Raw genomic sequence first — 6,854 nt, forward strand, 5'->3', positions numbered from 1 at the left:
ATCATCACTCTTTCTTGCTTTCCTCTCAAAATAGAACCTGAGTCTTTCCCATGTTACCAGTTTTTCTGAAAATTATTTATAGTGCATAAAAACAATGACAAATTATAGAAGTTTAGAGTATCTTGCAAAGTCCTTGCCATGAATATCCTCTTGTTCTATCTGGACAGTCCCTAGAAACCACCCCAGGCCTCTGGCTGTCTTCTTCCGTCCGCTGCTCTCTTGGCCAACAGACCCTACAGACATCCTCTTTTCTATAAAGGTTTGCTTTACATATGCAAACAAGACAGAGCAGCCACTGCAGACATGCTGGGATAGGTGGTGGAAGCCTCCAGAAACCAAATTAGGTCCCCATGTTGTGTGACTGTCAGTTTTAGGGGATCCTGCATAGAGGATTCCATATGAATGAGAGAGAAATCTGATGCTGTGTCTCCTAAAATCTCTGAAATCCATTATTCTTGTTGTGTCACCCTGTGGGTCTAATTGTAGATCTAGATCTAAACTCATTCAATAAATACTACCTGCATTGACATATCAATGGGAGCCAAACATCTCCCACACATATCAAATAATTAAAGAATAATTAAACCGCCTTCCAATTGCCCTCTAAAATCCACTCTAACTTGAGTTATAAGGTTTCACACTCTTTCATTTCATACCTCCCTATCTTTGCTCAAACTGTTCATTTTATCTGGAATGTTCTCTCACTAACTACAATGGCTCAAATCCTTTAAGATTCAACTGAAGTGTTTCTCTTCTTTAAAAGTTGTCCTGATCCTTCTCCTTATCAAACTCCTCTCCCTAAACTCCTGCAACACTTTACTTGTATACTTCATAGTGCTTATATCTGCTAACCTCTCTAGAGCACCCCATTACTCCTGTACCCACTCTAAGTGGTTTCAGGACAGACTTATGCCTGATCCAGCACTGCATCCTCAACGCTCACCATCACGCTTTGCATACAGTAGGTGCTCAATATTTCTGAAATAAATAAATGGATGAACTTGGCAACTAAAACCATAAGACAAACAAGTTTTCAGTAAAAGGGGGTATCAGATTGGGCTATCAGTTAGGAAAGGCTTTCTGGATGAGCTGGCATTTCCGCAAGACATTGAAGAAGTGGTATGATTTAAGGGAGGTGTAAGTCTGAGTAAAAGGCCAGAAGTACTTCTGTAGGAGTTTCCACTGCCTTTGTCTAGATGGGGCATCAGGAATAATTCAGACAGCAGTTCAAACAATCCATCCACTGACATCTGTCTTTTCTTGAAAACAGCCTAAAAGAATTTGGCAGCGAGGAAGGGATAGCCTCTATGAATAAATAAATAAGGCCAGGCAAGAAGAGGACACCCCACAGAAATACAATATAACCTCACTCTGTAGAGATAACACTTCTAACAAGATTCTAGGGTCACCAACAAGATTCTAGGGTGACCACTGGTCTATCATCTAAGAAGTCCATCTTAAACAAATCACCTTGGTGAACTTAACTGAAGAGGCTATCGTAGATTACCATTCAGATGTCCAGAAGGAGCCGAGGCTCCCTGATCTGACATTCCAGCTAAATCCCTTATACTTTTTTTAAAAATATATTTTATTGATTTTTTACAGAGAGGAAAGGAGAGGGATAGAGAGTTAGAAACATTGATGAGAAAGAAACATCGATCAGCTGCCTCCTGCACACCCCCTACTGGGGATGTGCCCACAACCAAGGTACATGCCCTTGACTGGAATCGAACCGGGGACCCTTCAGTCCACAGGCCAACGCTCTATCCAGTGAGCCAAACCAGTTAGGGCTTTATACTGTTGATGATGAAGAATCAATCAGGGCTCTGATGTAGGGTGTGGCCCACAGTTGCTGCCTGAGAAATGGGTCCAGCAGGAAGGTTGAATTTGATGAATGTCCTCATACTCACTGATAAAAACAGAAAGCAGACTTCATCCAAGAATGAGAGGCATTGGCAAAGTGGTCAAGGCATAGAAGGGTCCCGGCTCTTTTCCTCACTTGATGTGTTACTCTGAGCAAGACCCTTTCCCTCTACTATATCCTGTGTGAAATAGGTTTGACTCACTGACTCACTTGGTAACAACTCAAGTTCCTTCTTTATTATTAGGGAGCTGAAGGAGGGCCTTGGAGTTGACTCACCTTGTTGCAGGTACAGAGCCAGAGAGGTTTCCGGTGCAGGGAAAGGAAGAGGGTGAGGCACTGTGCGGGCCTGAGCCGCGGGAAGCTAGGAAGGGCCATATGTAAGAAAATGAGTGAAAGAGAGATGAGATCATCTCTGTTGTGAGGCGCTACCCTCTACAGTACCATCGCCTGGGGACCTCAAAATTAGCCCTCCCAGGAAAAGTTGGGGGTTTGGGGAGCCACAGACCTAGAAACAACCCAGCCCTTAATGAACCCAGTAATGATGCTTCACAACTTTGTGATGCTTTTGATTTTCTCCAAAGGGCTTCACGTCCAGCTTTACTCCACCTCTCATATTGGTTTCATGAGGGTGACTAGGAAGTGTTATTAATCTCATTTATCTCACAAGGACAGTGCAAAGTTCATCCATATTCTCAAAGTCACCCTTGGAGCTAATGGTGGAGCTGAGACTCGACCTCCGTCCAGACTGAATGCTTTGCTCTCCCAGATTCTTGGCCCAGAGAAGGGCTCTGAGCAGAGAGCAGCCCACCCCAAAGCTTACTTGATCTGGAGATGAGAGGAGGCACAAGAAAAGAAGCCTTCTCCACAAAGTTTCCTAAGGAGTTGTCAAGAATGCAATGTCTTCCCCGTTAGGGCCTTGTCAGTGGGGGCCACTAGGATTGCATCTTGGGCGGGGGTGGGGGCGGGGGTGGGGGGGATATCTCATAATGATTCTGGAAGTGACAGTGGAAAAACTGGGCCTGCCAGAAGGGACCATGAGGTCCTCAGAGATGTCATCCCCCACTCTGATTCTCTTGTCTAGGCCCTTAGAAGTTGAAGGTCCTAGTGATGAGATTAATGAACAGAATGTATTGAGGTATCTAGCCCTCCCTCACTGTTGTACTCCTTGATGAAACAGTTACTGCTCACCAAATACATGTAGACCTTGAATTTCCTTAGTTGCAGGACCCCAACTTCTCATACTTTGCCAGGGCAGCTTGGTGTGATAAGAAAAGCTGGGCATGATGTATAGTTCAATTATTAATGTGTGACTTAGGACCAGATGTTAAACTCCTCTGGACTTCAGTTTTCTTATCTGTGAAATGAGAACAATATCTCTGACCACACAGGGTTGGTCTGAAAATTAAACTAAAACATGTTTACAGTACTTGGTAAGGGATCAACAAATTAATAATAACAGTGGTCACTTATATTTATTGTATTTTAGTGCATGATCTCACTTAATCCTCCCAATAACTCTTTGATGTAGTTTCATTATTTGCCCCACTTTGCAGAGGAGGAAACGAGGCTCAGAGAGATTTAGTAACTCATCTGATGTTGTACATCTAGAATGTAGCAGAGCTGGAACATTTGTGTTTCCTCTTCTGTGAAATCCTTGTTCATATCTTTTGTCTATTTTCTACTGGGTCTCTTGCATTGTTCTTACTAGTTGTAGACATTTTTTATATATTTTGGATACTCCATGACAGCTATATGTGCTGCAAATCTCTTCTAATTTGTCATTTTCTTTCCACTTAAAAAGTGTCCTATGATGAGTAGAGGTTTTAAATTTTTATGAGGGCAAATTTCTTATGGTTAATACATTTTTGGACTTCTTTAAGAGTGAGTGGTTGAACTCCTAGAAGATCATGAAGATATTTCATAGATTATTTTAAAGATTTTATATCTTTATTCTTCAATGTCAGCATGATAGGAGGACTGCCAGGAGCCAGCCTAACCTGTAGGCTGGTATCTATTCTGATTGGTAGGTGCTCAGGGCACATAATCTCAGCATTCAGTAGACACAAATTAAGTTCCACTGTGTGTCTCTCACCCCCTTTTGCAGGTTCAAGTTGCCTCCTACTACCTCTCTCAGCAGTGGCCTATGGAGCCAGGTGCCTGGGAGAACAGGACACGTGTCATTGAGTTCATCCTTTTTGGCCCAACAGAAGCAGCCCATCCTTTTTGCTGTCTTCCTCTTTGCCTATGTAGTCACAGTCAGGGGCAATGTCAGCATTCTGGCTGCCATCTCTGTGGAGCCCAAACTCTACACTCCCATGTACTACTTCCTGGGGAGCCTGTCTCTGCTGGACATTGGGTGCATCACTGTCACCATTCCCCTAATGCTGGCATGTCTCCTGGCCCACCAATGCAGAGTTCCCTATGCATCCTGCGTTTCACAGCTCTTCTTTTTCCACCTCCTGGCCAGTGTGGACTGTCATCTCTTGACAGCCATGGCCTATGACCATTACCTGGCCATCTGCCAACCCCTCATCTATAGCACCTGCATAAGCTGTGAAGTCCAGGGTGCCCTGGTGGGCATTTGCTACTCCATCTCCTTCATCAATGCTCTGACACACACAGTGGCTGTGTCCATGCTTGACTTCTGCGGCCCTAACGTAGTCAACCACTTCTACTGTGACCTCCTACCCCTTTTCCAGCTCTCTTGCTCCAGCATTCACCTCAAAAGGCAACTGCCTTTTTGGGGGGGAAGGGGTATTTTCATGGGTGTGATCCCCATGATCCTCATCTCAGTGTCCTATGCCCACGTCCCAGCTGCTGTCTGCGAATCCACTCAGCTGAAGGGAGGAAGAAGGCCTTCTTCACATGTGGCTCCCCTCACCTCGGTCTGTATCTTTTATGGAACCAGCTTCTTCAGTTACACGCATCTGGGCTCAGTCTCAGCCTTAGACAAGGAATAGGGGATTGGGATCCTCAATACTATTCTCAGCCCAATGCTGAACCCAGTCATCTACAGCCTCCAGAACCCTGATGTGCAGGGTACCCTGAAGAGGGTGCTGACAGGAAAGAGGCCCCCTGAATGAGAAGGCATTCAGACACCCCTTCCTCCTGTGTGTCATGAGAAATAACATTCAGAATAGTAAGTTTTGTTTTTATTTTTAGTGGAAAATGCACTGGTTCATATTGGACATTCTGTTTAATATGTATGTATAGGTGATTACTAAAGGGAGGAGACTATTAAGAAAAGAAAAATAGAGGGAGATACTTTTTGGAATTTACCAATGAATAAATACTGGAAATCAAGATTTTACCAAACAGATGAAACTAAGGCAATCCAGAGGTTTCATGTGCTTTTGAGACCATTTCTATAATTTTTCTGAGAACCATTTCAGGCACTTCCCAGCCAAGAAGTTGGAAGCCTAAGAAGAGTGACCTTACCCAACAGGCTTATTAATTGCTTGAGGAGAGAGGCATAGAACCCTTAAGGCTGCCTGAAGCCAAAGCCAAAGACATGGCTCCATCTGTCAAGTTCAACAGTCATCTGCATATGTCTAGTTGGAGATGCTCTCATACACATCTCAACAATGCCTCCTACCCCCACATCCATTCTACCAGCTACAGGCTTACACGTGTTCATCACAGAAAAGGGCACTCTTATGACTGAAGGTAATTATAACTAAAGTACGGTTTCTCCTATTATTCCATTAGTACTTACAAAGCACTTTGACATCTATGTTCTCATTTAAATATTCCAACTGCACAGCTGGGTGCCACCCACAACCAGGGCCAGGATTAGACAGTAAGAAGGCCAGCTTTCATTACCTTCACTTTGCAGTTAAAAAAAGCAGAGCTACAGAGAGGCTAAATGATTTTTCAAAGTCTATAGCGTTAGTAGATAAGACAGCCTCCAAGGGCTGAGTCCTAGCCCAGTATTTTTGCCTCCCTGCCTGCTTGTCTCTAATAAATCGCCAAAGAATTCTAAACTAACAGAGCAATACTGACTCTGGATGCAATGAGTCTCAGAAACGAAACGAAACTCTGAAAGTAGGAATGCAGTACCGTTGAGTGAAGAGGGCCTAGGACAGGACATCTGGAGACCTGGGTTCTAACCAGTCTCTTCTACTTAAGTCTACATGAACGTTCTCTCTAAGCATTAATTCCTTTATCCATAAAATTGGTCCCTTGCATGTATCTTGAGCTTTTTTTCATTCACCAACTACATAGTTAATACTAAACACACAGGATGCAGAAGGCTGGAGGGAAATATGGATCATGGGCAATTAAATGGACGGGCAATTAAATGGACAGGTAATAAGGTTGCGAACAGGTTTAAACCCAGGAACAATTCATGCACAGTGGATCTCTGATGAGAAAAAGTGAGCTCTTGGGCTTCAGCAACTGGAGAGATGCCCAGATCAGAGGTGGTAGCAGTGACCCAGGCCGAGATGTGAAGGCCTGGAAGGTAATAATAATAAATTGGAAGAAGTGAGCTTGGGAAGGAAACTCGGAACTCAGCCAGAAAATACCTACCCTTGTTTTCAGAGTTTATGTTTGTAGGATCTGAGGAAATAGTAGCAAGGCCTTAAAAGTCTAAACCTTTATTTGGTATTTACAGGTAGTTGTCTAAGCCAGGATATAAGGAAAAGCAAATATGAATCAAGCATCTCCTATGTGCCAGGCAGCGAGCTGAGAAGCCCATGCATTAAAGCAGCTGTGGTCAAGTGAAGATGGCATTCGACTGAAGAGCTGGCAGGCCTGGCTTGTGGGCTACCACTGCTACTGGCTAGCTGTGTGACACTGGCTGGGCAGGTCATTTCCTCTCCGTGAGTTCAGTTTTCTCATCTCTAAAATGGGAATCATAATATTTCAAATGATTATTCTGAAGATTAAATGAATTGAAATGCAGAATTATTGAGTTGAGAAGTATAATGTAAAAAATGCTAAAATATAGTGGTGGATTTCAAGTAAGATTTGCCATATCCTGGAGTTT

General features: G+C 43.6%; 1 pseudogene; it reads left to right on the forward strand.

Moving 5' to 3' along the window:
- The first annotated feature begins 4,007 nt into the window (after positions 1 to 4,007).
- Positions 4,008 to 4,947, forward strand: LOC102421235 (annotated as a pseudogene).
- The last annotated feature ends 1,907 nt before the right edge of the window (positions 4,948 to 6,854 follow it).

This window comes from Myotis lucifugus, unplaced genomic scaffold, assembly GCF_000147115.1.
Source record: "Myotis lucifugus unplaced genomic scaffold, Myoluc2.0 scaffold_639, whole genome shotgun sequence".
NCBI lineage: Eukaryota > Metazoa > Chordata > Mammalia > Chiroptera > Vespertilionidae > Myotis > Myotis lucifugus.